Below are 14,525 nucleotides of genomic sequence, written 5' to 3' on the forward strand. Positions count from 1 at the left end.
GGTGAGGCATCCACCATGGCATCTGTCCAAGGTATGATCCATCACCTCCATCCTGGCCACCATGACTATTCTATCCATGTATCCATTTTTTCAGGACTAGGGTGGCCATTTGCAGATATTGGCTAATGTCTACTGGTTAAGTCATGCTCTCTACTTGGTTGCTGAGAGCCTCTTCCATGTCAGGTGTTGGCTGATCAAAATTTACATGTAATATAAATATCTTCACACTTTATGTCCACTCCCAAAATTCCATCCACATGACTCTTCCCTAGCTATCTTTTCCCCCATTTTTCCAATCTTTCTTTTTCCATTCCCCTAACCAAATTTCCAAGCCATTCACCACTGCTCGTGAGTGTAAATCTATTCTTACCTCAGGCCTCTTCTCTTTGCACACCATACCAAGTTACACAATCTGTAAACAAGCTGTAAACCTTCTTTCTTCTCTATCAACTGGTCATAAGGGACCCATAGGTGAAGGGCTGGTGAAACAGTGGTAGGCCATTTGATCATATGACTTTGTGCACCTGACAGAATCAAGCTCATGATAGTAGCTCTGACCATTGACCACAAGCTTATTTGATGCCCCATTGTTAGACACTCAATCTCTAACAGAGCCCTATAACATACCAGGAACTTTTTTTCAAATAGTGTACTTCTTTTCTGCAATAGGATACAGAATTGTTCCAAAACACTAGTGGTATGTATTTTGTTCTCCTATCGGGGCTTGCCATTAATCTTACACAGCATCCCTCCCTTCCTGGCCACCCCCTGCTGATATCCCTAAGTTCATAGGATCTTCCCAGTCATGTGGACCAAACAACAGAGCTGTTTATAGCATAATTTAGACTTGCTGCCGAGTCCTTTCTTTTTCTGGTCCACACTCAAACTTGGCAGCCATCCTGCTCAACTAGGGAATGAGAGCACTGTTCTCAAGTGTGGCTTATACAGTCTCCAGAACCTGAATAGGCATACCAAGTATTATGCTTCCATCTCAGTGGGTGGGAGAACTGAGAGTAAGCAATGTTTTCTTTACTCTGGAGATGATAACTTGGGATCCCCTGGACTATTAGACCCCTAAACATTTCACTGAAGTGGCAGGCCCCTGAACTTTCACAGGGTTTCTCTCTCACCCTCTGGAACAGATGGGTCAAGGCTTCCAATTTGCTCCCACCACTTTCCTTACTTTTCATCCAACCTGATTAACATGATGTCATCCATCATAACAATGGAATAATGTAGTGTTTTGAAGAATGTACTAATGGTCCAGGGTTCTTCAGACTATCTTATACCATAGAGCATAAGAGCTAATATATCTCTGGAGCAAGAATGCAAATATATTCTGTTGTCTGTCCCATATAATTAGAAATGTTTCTGATATCCTTCCTGTTAGGGATGGAAAAGAAGATGCTGGCCAGATCAATGGCCTCAAACATTGTACCCGAGGTTGTGTTCATCTTCTCTAACAAAAGTATCATGCTTAACTCAGAAGCTGCAATTGGAGCTAGAAGTTTATTCAATTTGTGATAGAACACTGCTATCCACATGATATTTTTAGATTTTTTAGAGACTGGACCAGTGAATTAAAAGAGCATATGATGGGGATCACCATCTCTGCATCTTTTAAATCTTTGGGTGGCACTAATAGCTACCATTTCCCCCAGGATGCAATATTGTTTGTGATTTACTCCTAGAGCCAGATAGACAACAGAAACTTCCACACTTAGCCTTCTCCTCTACATTTGCTCTTTCCCCACTGGACAAGAAATTAATTGCCTAGTATTCCATTCCAGTTATGCATTTTGGAACCAGAATTATGATCATTGGTGAGGGAAATGAGCAGAGGTTAGGCCATGGACCCAGTGCTTTCAGTTGTAGGCACTCTTGGCTCCCTGGTGTGGTGGTTGACCTTCTTCACCTCCATGTTAGCTGAGTGGGGTAAGTCCAACAAACCAGAGTGTAGGAGCTGAAGTCTGTTGAGATTCAGGACCTGGTTATCACATGGTCATTCCAGAGATTCAGGTCCCCTGGGTATACATTAAACATTAAATCCCAGAGCCAACTATAGTTCCAGTAAAAGTAACAGGAGAGGACTGTGGACAAAGATCACACCTGAGTCCAACTCCATCACACTCAGGACTACAAACTCCAAAGTAGGGCCAACTGACATGGCATTGAACTCCATCTGCCATGACCATAGAAACTGTGGGTCTCTGTAGCCCTCAGAAGGACCAATACCTGGGGTTGTATCCACTTTAGCTGTCTCTGGGACTCTGCTAAGATGTGTGCAAGGGAAACCCCTCTGATGACCTCCCGGCTCTTTTTTGGAGACTCATAGCCATATAAACTTATTTGTCCTTTCCATTTCCCCCTTCTATTCAAGGTCAAAAAGCATTTTTAACTCCTGATATTACATGTAGGCTGAGATATTCTGCTGGTCTGAGTTGACCCTTTTATTCAAGGTCATTCACCAGCCACATCATCAGTTAGTACTTGGTAGTAAACCCTTGGCACCAGGGAGGCTCATCCCCGGGAGTCATGTCCCACCCTGGGGGGAAGGTAATGCATTTACATGCTGAGTTTGGCTTCGAGACTGGCCACATGTGAGCAACATGGAGGCTCTCAGGAGGTAACTCTTAGGCATTCTGCAGCTCTAGGCCTAGTTCTTATTTCAGTCACACAGGCCTGCAAGCATAGTCATTAGCATCAAGGTCTCACTGTTGGACCATCCTTCCTTATTGGTCTTAGCCATTGCACTCAGGGTATTGTTGCTGTTCCATTAGGGAATGTGACAGAGCTCCTCTAGCCAGGAACTCAGCACTCCCCCAGCCATTGTTTCCAACTGTAACCACTATGAAAATATCCAAAAATTTCCATGCACCCTGCACATATGCCCTGGAAAACTCCCTCCCAGTCATGTACCCCCCACCAACAACACCCCACACCAGTATCCCCACCCCTGCCACCATCAAACCTCTCTGTGGTCCAAAATCTCCCCCAAAATGAAGCCCAATATATTGCCAGTTTCCAACAACAGCAAAATGGAACATAGCGATGAGTTTAGACATTAGATATAGAAGACATACTAATTTAGAAAAGTTAAAGTAAAAATAAATTGGGGTATCAAAAAATGAAAAAATGAAAAATCTTTGTTTTTGATGTTTTGCCTTCCATCACTACAATAAGTGTTGCCCTGCAGGCACATTGGCAAGGCAACTTCTTCCATCTCTTCCTCAGTGTCTACATCCTTTCTGTTTCTTTTTTCTTTTCTAATTATTAAACTTGTCTTCACAAAAGTTTTAGAACACAGTAATTCACATATACAATATACAGTACTCCCACTCATCAGTCACTTTGTCCCTTCCCCAGCAATAATCTTTCCAATGTTCATACTGTATTTACTGCAACTGATGTACAAATATTGAGACAATAGCTTTCAAACAAGGTTACACTTGGGTTTACATTGTGGTTTATATTTTAGACTATATAACTTTCTAAATTTTTAGTTATCTTATGTTTTACATTATGATTTACATTTTAGCCTATAGGCCCCTATACATTTTTGGTGTAATTTAAAATGTCTTTTTTTTTTTAATTAATTATTTATTTATTTTTTAATTACATTATGAAAAATATGAGGTCCCATTCAACCCCACCGCCCCCGCCCCCCACTCCCCCCACAGCAACACTCTCTCCCATCATCATGACACATCCATTGCACCTGGTAAGTTCATCTCTGAGCATCACTGCACCCCATAGTCAATGGTCCACATCATAGCCCAGACTCTCTCACGTTCCATCCAGTGGGCCCTGGGGGGATCTATAATGTCCCGTAATTGTCCGTGAAGCACTATCCAGGACAACTCCACGTCCCGAAAACGCCTCCACATCTCATCTCTTCCTCCCATTCCCCACACCCAGGAGCCACCATGGCTACCGTTCCCACACCCATTCCACATTTTCTCTGTGGACATTGGATTGGTTGTGTCCATTGCACATCTATGTTAAGTGAGGGCTTAGATTCCATATGGGTACTGGATGCACTCCTCCCGCTTCCAGTTGTAGACACTCTAGGCTCCATGTTGTGGTGGTTGACCTTCTTCAACTCCATGTTAGCTGAGTGGAGTAAGTCCAATAAATCAAAGTGTAGGAGCTGAAGTCTGTTGAGGCTCTGGGCCTGGGCGTCATATTATCAGTCCAGAGATTCAAATCCCACATATATCTTAAACCCAGCACCGACTACAATTCCAATAAAGTAGCATGCAAGTCTTGTGAAAAGAGATCCCCTCTGAGTCCAATTCCATCACGCAGAAACACCAGCTCCAAAGAAGGGCTATCTGTCATGGCAGTGAACCCCTTCTGCCATGACCATAGAACCCGTGGGTCTCTTTAGCCCTCAAAAGAACCAATACCTGGGGTTGTATCTACCTTATCTGTCTCTTAGACTCTGTTCAGTTGTACATAGGGGTATTCCTTCTGACAACCTCCAGACTCTTTTAGAGACTCACAGCCTTATAATCTCATTTCTCCTTTCCATTTCCCCCTTACATTAGGTCAAACAGCTTCCTGAAGTCATGTCATTATATGTAGACAGGTATATTCTGCTGTTCCGCATTGAATCTTTAATTCAAGGTCATTTTCTAGTTGCTTCTTCAGCTGGTATGTGGTAGTGATCCCTCGGTGCCAGGGAGGCTCATCCCCGGGTGTCATGTCCCACGCTGGGGGGAATGCATCGCATCTACACGCTGAGTTTGGCTGTGAGAGTGGATGTCTTATATCCATCCTTGCATACTCTTGTGGAACACTTCCATTGCCCCACAGTTACACTGATTCCACCTATTCAATACCTCTTTCCCCCTCCCCTCAGGGCCCAGAGTGACAATCAATCTTCATTGCTTGAAGGGCCATGTTCAGAGATACTTGCAAGAATGTTGAGGGCTTGACATGCTTGACTGCCCTAATGCTAATGTTAAGCCAGGATATTTTCAAACCCATTGTACAGACAGTAAATGCCCAAGTTATTCTGTAGTTTTCTCACAAAATTAGATGGTCTTGGTTGACTTATGACAAGAAACCACTTGAGGTTGAAAAATAAAAATCATTAATAATATATTAGAAATTATAAACCATACTCACAATGGTTCTACAAAAATACATTTTAACGTATCAGATGATATGGCCAAGAGTTCTGATTCTCTAAGATCTTAATTGCTTTACAATAGAAATAGATATTAGGAAATCTGTGTTGCTCAAAAAAGCAAAAAATAATGGTTTACTTATTTATTTATGTTTTTAATTTAGTAGGATTTATTTTTTATCATTATTTTTTTAATTTATTTTTAATTCATTTTTTTAAATATTACATTCAAAAAATATGAGGTCCCCATTTACCCCCCACCTCCTTAACCCCACTACTCCCCCCATAGCAACATTCTCCTCCATCATCATGACACATTCATTGCATTTGGTGAATACATCTCTGAGGATCGCTGCATCTCATGGTCGATGGTCCACATCATAGCCCACACTCTCCCACATTCCATCCAGCGAGCCATGGGAATTATACTTGATAATTCAGAAAAATAGCTTACTTTTTTTTTGAGGAGGTAAAGGGATTGAACCCAGCATCTTGTACATGGGAAAAAGGCACTCAACCACTGAGCTACATCTGCTCCCCAGTGAGAGTTGTTTTTTTCCATTTGCATGTTTGTTTCATTTTTAGGAGGTACTGGGAATTGAACTCAGGGCCTTGTACATGGGAAGCAAGCATTCAATCACTTGAGCTAAATCTGCTCCCCAAAAATATCTGTTGACATTAGGGAAATGCTCACTCTCTTACAGTTACCCCTTAGAGTGAAACTCATCTTTAAGACAGCAGTTCAGATATGCAAGACCAGTTTCTAGAGGATTAAAGATCAAAATGGCCTGACACCTGAAAAATAAAAGATAAGTTCTACAGAAGTTCTGGTTATCCTTCACCACTCCTTCCTTTTATTCCAGTTCAAAGATGGAGGAAGTAATATTCTCTATATTTGTAGTCAATTGCAAAATAATGACGGGTGACTTAAAAAGTCAGAACTCCTGTGTCCTATTTGTCTTCTTCATCCAATTAACAGGAATTAAGTCAAAACAAGTGATGAAATCATAAGAAAACATCAAGTTGCATTTCAATACCCTACGTTTCCATATTAGGGTACTGAATTAGAGAACCAGCTAACATCAGTCATCTTTGATGAGTCATGAAAGCGATAGGTGTGCCAGGAGGAGGAGGTGGAATAAATATAGTCCCATTAAACAAAGAAGAGCAGCACCACAATATAAAACTGATTATTGTTATCACCTAGAAAAATACAGACATCAGTAGGGATAAACACCAGGTCACTTAGGAAGAAACTCATCTTGACCAGTTAGTAGGTTGGGTAGATTAGGGAAATGTGAGTATTTTGTATCAGGAGTTAAGCACAGAATTTGGTAAAGCCTCTCATAATATCTTTGAAAACAGGAGAAAGAAGTATTAGTTGGTTTCCTGCATCACTAGATGTATTCATTGCTGGTTGAATTATCATAGCTGTCAAAGAACACCTACGAACCCTATTAAGAAGTGAGGGCAGAAAGTTACACTGCATACGGATGCAATGCAGATTTTAAAAAGAGCTGTGATGGTGTCTGTTTTAGTTTGCTAGGCTGCTGGAATGCAAAATACAAGAAATGCTTTAGCTTTTACAATGGGATTTATTTACTTATAAGCTTACAGTTCTGAGGCCATGAAAATGTCCATATCAAGTCTTTGTCAGGGGATGCTTTTCTCCCCCAAAGACTGGCTGCCAGCTATCCTGGACTCACATGATAACACATGGCAGCACTGCCGGTCTCCTTCTCTTCTGGGTTTCATAGCTTCAGCTTCTGGCTCTCTCTCTCTCTCTCTACCCCCCCCCCCCCCCCCCACGCCCTTCTCCCTCTCTCCATATTCATCCCATTTGTAAAAGACTCCCGGTAAGAGAACCAAGACCCACCCTGGGTCCCACCCTGGGTCAAACTTTATTGAAGTAATCTAACCAAAAGGCCCTTAACTGAAGTAATCAAAAGGTCCCACCCACAATAGGTTTGCACCCACAGGAATGGATCAGCTTCAAGATTTTCTGGGGTACGTATAGTCCCAAATTACCACAAAGTCCCAGTTCTAATCCTACTCTGACTGAGCAAATCAGTACCTGCTCTGATGGACTATGGTGTCTCCAATGGAAGGATCCTCTCATATGTGTTCTGCAAAAACTAATCCTTGACATTTCCTTTCAACACAGCTTGCTAATTAAACTGTCCTTTCAGATCCTTCCCATTCATCTACAGAGTCTCCCTAGATTAATATCCCTGATTGTAAAACCGTTTGTTTTGCAAATTTTCTCTCCCTCCACTGTCCCTTTATTTCTGATCAGCTCTTTATTCCCCTTCTCTGATCTTCAGGTTTTTAGTGTTCCTAAATTCTGTCCCCTGAACTCTGCTTTTGATAAGCCTTGTGTGGTAGTTTGAAGTTGTATATTCCCTAGAGAAACCTGTTCTTTAATCCATTCTTGTTTGTGTGAATCCTTTGTAAGAAGGACATTTTGGTGAGGTTACTTCAGTTAAGGTGTGGCCCAGCACAATCAGGACTGTTCTTAATCCTATTATTGGAGTCCTTTGTAAGCAGAATGAAATTCAGACAGAGAGAAAAAAAGCTATGGATGCAAGAAAACTTAACAGAACATAGAAGACAAAGGAGAGACCAGGAGATGCTTCCTTGCCTTGCTGTGTGACAGTCTAAGAACCAAAGACCACCAGCAACAAAATGCCAGTTTTTGGAAAGAAAGCATCACCTTGATGACATCTTGATTTGCACTTTCCTTTAGCCTCATTTACTGCCCATTGTTTAACCTGATTCATTTCACATATTTGCTTGAGCAGCCCAAGAAACTAAAACACCTTGAAATAGCATTAAACTGAAAATAGTTAATATCCAAAAGTTATTAATAAATTTCAACCTAGAAGAAGCATGCCAAGCAAGATGAACAGTCCTAGTGGTATGCCACAAGGCATGGAAAGAGTGGAAAGAATGGAGCTAGAGAGGCAATTGTTATAATGGGGCTAAGAGTAAAAAACAGGTTGATAGTCTAGCTGCTAAGTCAGCCCATAAACAGAGCAGCTGGAAAGTAAGGGCAGGAACTGAGGAGGTATTCCAGGACACTACTACCCTTATAAAGAACTGAGAGGCCCTGAGCCTTGTTTGAGGTTTATGATGACAGCCTAGGGTCAAGGTGGAAAGAATGCTGATTTCAGTCTTTGGGGGTACCTAATAAAATAGCCATGTAGTGCTCCTGTGGAATGCTACCTGGAAAAAAAGTACAATCCCCCATCTGGAAAGTAACCTTGCCTTATCAGCTCACTTACCATTTAGGGCACCAACTTTTTAAATCTTTTTTTTATTCTTAAATAAGCTTTAGATTGCAAAAATGCAGGGAATTCCCTTATACCCTTCCTCCTCCCCCTCCCACACTTTACCCCAATATCAACATCTTTCATTAGTATGGTACATTTGTTACAACTGATGAACACATATAGAAGCTTTGCTGCTAAACACGGTCTATAGTTTACATTATAGCTGACATCTTTTTTAACAGTCAATGCCTATAGGTTTTTTTTAAATTAGTTTTTTGAAGAAGCTTTAGATTACATAAATGTTACATAAAATATATAAAGGATTCCCATGCCCCACCACCTCCCTCTCCCACATTTTCCCACATTAACAACATACTTCAATAGTGTGGTACATTTGTTACAATTGATGAACACATATTGACCCATTGCTACTAACTTTGGACTACAGTTTACATTATAGTTTGCACTTTCTAAGGTTATGACAAAATATATAATGGCCTGTATCCATCACTGCAATATCATACAGGACAACTCCAATGGTCCCAAAAATGCCCCCATATTACACCTATTCTTCCCTCTCCCATCTCTCAGAACCACTGGGGGCCACTACCTTTACATCAGTGATGAGTTCTTCCATTGCTAGAATAGTTTACATTTTGCACCACACAATTTTATAGGTTTTGACAAAATGTATAATGACCTATATCTGTATGGGAATGTCATGCAGGACAATCCCAATGTCCCCAAAATGCCCCTTGTTATACCTATTCTTCTCTCTCCCTCCCCTCAGAACCTCTGGTGACCACTGTCTTTATATTGATGTTATAAGTTCTTCTGTTGCTAGAATATGGACTTTAGTCCATATTTACATTCCCCCCCTTATGTTTGTTCATTCCTCAATCTTGAGGATTTGGGAATGGTGATGACCACTCTTTCTGTTTTAGTGAGGGCTTAGATACCATGGGGCAGATGGATGAAACTGTCTTGTTTGCAATTGTAGATACTCTCTGGTTTTGGGGATGAGCATTGTCCATCATCTTCCTTTTGTTTTCCTGGGTGAGCCCCGTGAACTGGAGAGTAGATATTGTAACTCTGCTGAGATTCATGGTTCAACTGGCATATGAAGAGATTGAAGATTTAAGTCTCTGGGACACATATCTAATGATTACAGTGTTAATTATAGGTTCAGATAAAAGGAGCAGAAGAGCCATGTGTAGGGAAATTATAAATGAGTATAACTCTGTTACATTGGGGAGCATGTATTCTAAAGTAAGGCCCACCGACAGTGTGCCAAATTCCTGAGATTGTCTGCCCTGCCTACAGTGTCTAAATGTCTCTAGAGTCCTCAGGAGCACCACTGTTTGAAGCACTGTTTACTGTGGCAGTCAATGAGATTCTGCTGAGACATGCATAAGCATAAACTCTGGAATTACCTCCCAACTCACTCTGAAATTTCTTAACCATAAAAACTCATTTGTATTTGATATTTCCCCCTTTTGGTCAAAGTTTTTTCCAAATGCATAGCTAGTTCACACTTGGTAATAATCCCTCAAGGCCAGAGAGGCTCATCCCCAGGAGTCATGTCCCATGCTGGGGGGAAGGTAATGCATTTATATGCTGAGTTTGGCTTAGAGAGAGCCCGAATTTGAACAACAAGGAGGCCTTCAGCAGGTTAACTCTTAGGCAATATATAATACAAGGCTAAGTTTCAGCTGCACAAGGAAAGGTTCATAAGTACAACCATCAATATCAAGGGCCTGACATGATAATCTGTTCTTCACTGGGCACTGTCCATGTACTTGGGCAATTCTTGCCACTCTATTAGAGAATGTAGCAGGACTTCCCAGGATGGGAATTCAATATTCTTTTGGTTATTGTGTGAGTCTCCACCCACCAAAACAATAGCCCATGACCACTTGAACAGATTCATATGCCATAGAGGCATGCCCTAGGTGCACCCCTCCCCACACATCCTCCCATGACCAACACTGCATACCAGTGATCCTCCCCTGCCAAACTGTGACACTTCTGAAATCCAAAACCTCCCCCAAAAGAAAGTGAAAAAATAAACAAATAAAAATAATAAGAAAGTAAAATTTTAAAAATATTAATAACAAAATATAAAAATTAAAAATTAGAAAAAGTAAATTAAAAATGAAAAAATTTAAATTTTAAAAATTTAAAAAATATATTTTCCATTGTGTCTTTAATCATCATAAGATGTTATCTTTTATGTAGAGTTACAATTTCTTCTGTATTTTCCCAGTGTCATTTATTTTTATTTTTTATTTTTTTGCTTTATCTTCAAAGAAGCCTTAGGTTACAGAAAGTCACATAGAATATATAGGAGATTCCCATATACCCATATATTCCCATATACTCCCAACTCCTCTCCCACTATTAATAACATTTCACATGTATATGGTACATTTGTTATAACTGATGTACAAATATCGAAGCATTGCTACTAACTAAGGTCAATGGTTTACATTATGGTTTACATTTTGCAACATATACTTTTATAGGTTTTGAGAAAATTTAAAATGCCCTGTATGCATCATTGCAAGATCAAGCAGAACAATTCCAATGTTCCATCTATTCTATTCTGGCCTCCCTCTTCCCTCAGAACCTACAACAGCCACTAAGTTTCAATTTTTTCAGAATAAGGTGCATAACTACATGCAATAATATTGAGACCTTGACATATTGATCTGTTTTCTTTCATTAGGCACTGTCTATGTTCTCAAGAGATTCTTTCCCCTCTAATTGAGAACATAGTAGGACTCCCCAGGATGGAAATTTAACATTTTCTTGTTTATTGTCTGGGTCTCCACCCACTGAGATAACACACTATGACAAGATGAACACTTTCATATTCCACAGAAGCATGTCACAGATGTACTCTATCCTGCATAGCCCCCCACCTCTGCCATATTTGCCAAAAGAATATTTCCACCATTGTCATTTAACCACAGATGTACAAATCCCCAGAGTTCACCTGTTTCTTCTTCCAGCCCTCCCCCCAGTTCCATGGATAGTCCAACCCAACCTCACCCTACTCCACCTTACATTCCAGCACCATTGAACCCAATCACATCACTGCACCACTATCACCTCATCCATTGCCCAACCATCCCCTTCTACCTTATCATAGATTTTGCCCAGATTGAGCATTAACTCACCACCCTCTACTCTCTTTCTGTCTCTTGATAACCTATCTTCCAGACTCTAGCTCTGTGAGTCTGCTTAATTTGCTTAAGTCTTATCAATGAAGTCATATAATAGTTGTTCTTCAGTCACTGGTTTCTTCATTCAACATAAGGTCTTCAAGATTCACCCATGTTGTCCCATGTGTTAATGCTGCATTCCTTCTTACAGTTGAGTAATATTCCATTGTATGTATATACTACAATTTGCTTATGCATTCATCTGTTGATGGACACTTGGGTTGCTTCCAACTTTTGGCAAAAGGACACCAACTTTTACATGCTAGCAACTTCATCACACTATAGATCATGTGATAATTTGGGGAGAACAAAATTTTTAAACAATAGAAAGGAATGTGATGGAAGGCCATGGAGTTACGATCTTTTAATATTGATAGAGGGAAAGAATAGTAATAAAGACTTTTTAAAAGACATACAATTCTATGACTGTGTACCTTGAAACTCTAGCTAGTATCCTTAATGAAAAATTATTTCAGTTCTATTCAGTAGTCTAAATCCTCTCATGGTAGGAATTTTCTTTTCTAATGAGCCATAGTTCTGGATGATGTTAATTTTTCAAGTAAGATCCTATATTGAATCTCTCTCAAGGCTTTATGATTGCCATTTGAAAGAAGCATGATAGAGGATAAAGCTGTAGTAGATCCTACAATCACATCAAAATTCACATTTCAGGCATACTTAGTATGACAGTTCATGAATTTCATTTGAAGAATGCTGCAAAATAATTCCTTATTTTGCAAGAATCAAAGAAAATTAGACAGTTAGATAATCACCAGTTATCTTTGCTTATATTTTATCATTTAATGTGAGTCCCTAATTACATGCATCAAAAATCCCTTTGCCATTTGGAAAAAAATATTGTCTTTCTTCTCATGAGCTCAATAACTGAAAGAGTAAGGGAGTCAAATAAGTCAAATATGTTATCTAGTGATCATTGGTTTATCTGTATTTTATTCTTTGCATACATGGGATATAATGTAAAAAATCAAATTATTTTAAGGACATGAAACAATAATAGAGAAAAATTAATTAGGATTTTGCTTATATATTCTTTCAGAAGTCAACAAATATTTTTTGAAATCTATTGAACACCCAGGCCTTATGCTTATATTACCAAAGCTAATTATTTGATTATGTGTAAGTCATTTTGTGTATAAAACTTAGTAATAATTTTAGTATTTGCTAATAGTTGTGAAGTCATAAGTGTATTTGAATTCTATATCCAGTTCTTCTCAGCAGCAACCCAAGATCAATCATTCATTCCCTAACTGGAAACTATGGTTGAACATAGACTTTCTAAACTAACAAAAGATAGGATTTTAATAAAGTTACAAATATTTTAATTGGGTCTCTCTAATGTCACTGTTACAAATATTTTAATTGGGTCTCTCTAATGTCTCTAATGTCACTGGCACAACATCACACATACATCTGTTTATTTGACTGCTATCACAACACCCTTTCTCACTTCAGAAACCACCTCTCCCTTACTCTCAGGCCACGTGGTTTGGGTGGGTGGGCCTTTACCTTCTGTTTCCAGAGATGGGGTCATGACCAAGCCTGTCCACTCACAGTGACTGATTCAGAGATGATCAGGTGACCAAAGTCAGACAAACCAGAGCTCTCCTTGGAAGTTTTTCTGAAACCATTGGGAAAGAAGTGCTTCTCTTTCTGGGATTATGGAGATTAGGAGCCATCTAAACTGATGTGGTTGGAGACAACTTTGTGTTCATGTAGAGAGAACCTACCAGAGAATTAACCCAACAGAAGAATACAGAGCTGGAAGATGAAGAAAAAGAAAAAGATTTGTAATGATATTCTAACCTCTCAATCTAGCCATAACTAAAATAGCTTGACACCCATGAAAATCTAGTCACAAAAGTCAATAAATTCCAATTTATGTTTCTTTATATAAGCCAGTTTGAATGGAGTTTCTGACACTGGCAATGGAGGGAGTTTAGCCAATAAACATACATGTCCATTGACTCATTATCTTCTGCTTGTAAAACGTGTTTGTTTTAGAGCAATATGCATCACACATATCCATGCACACACACAATGTACTACAGAAGCCCTTTATCTACCTTGGAGAAAATAACAGAAAATGCCAATATGGTCTCCATCGTCATGATCAAGAAGATTTTGCTGCAGCTCAGCAGCTTTTTATCTGATTGATGTGCAACAACATGTTCTGTCTGCTTGCAGAGACGTTTTTAGCCATTGACACAACGTGACAATACTTCAAATTGTGCATCAGTCCTCCATCTGTATAGCCTTATTTCTTCTCCAGCTCTGAGATTCAGAAAACTCACTCTCATTTTTTTCACAAGGTTGGAGCCTCTTGAATTACCAATCTCCAAAATGTGCTAAAAATGATGTAAACACCTGGAGATCCATACCCATGACCACATCAGCATCTGGTTTTGGCTGGAGCCTTATTATCCATGTCAAGCTGAGATTCATTGTGCATTTGCTAAATCTTTATCTGACAGTGTATGTCAGAGTTTTCTCTATATGAGAAACTCATAATTATTTTCAGCTGCAAATGAATGCAAGACTGACTCTTCTGAAGTACGTGACTTTTGTTCCTTTGAGCTACAGCTTTGGCATGCCCCATCAAGGTGTCATCTGTGTACAGCACCTCAGGATTGGCTACATTCAGGAAAATGTACAGTGTTGGGTTACTTGACATATATGATAGTTGTCTAATTCTCCTCCCTTACAAGATGGTTGAATTAGGCCCACCAAGTTAGCAAGTGGGCCCATATTAAACTTTGAATTTCAAGGACCAAAGCTCAGGCAGAAGTTTAGCTTGTGGTGGTCAGGATAAGAAAGAGCCAGAATATGACTCTTAGGCAACACACAAGCTTGGTAGTTTGTGCAATTTAAAGT

This window comes from Dasypus novemcinctus, chromosome 8 (assembly GCF_030445035.2).
Source record: "Dasypus novemcinctus isolate mDasNov1 chromosome 8, mDasNov1.1.hap2, whole genome shotgun sequence".
NCBI lineage: Eukaryota > Metazoa > Chordata > Mammalia > Cingulata > Dasypodidae > Dasypus > Dasypus novemcinctus.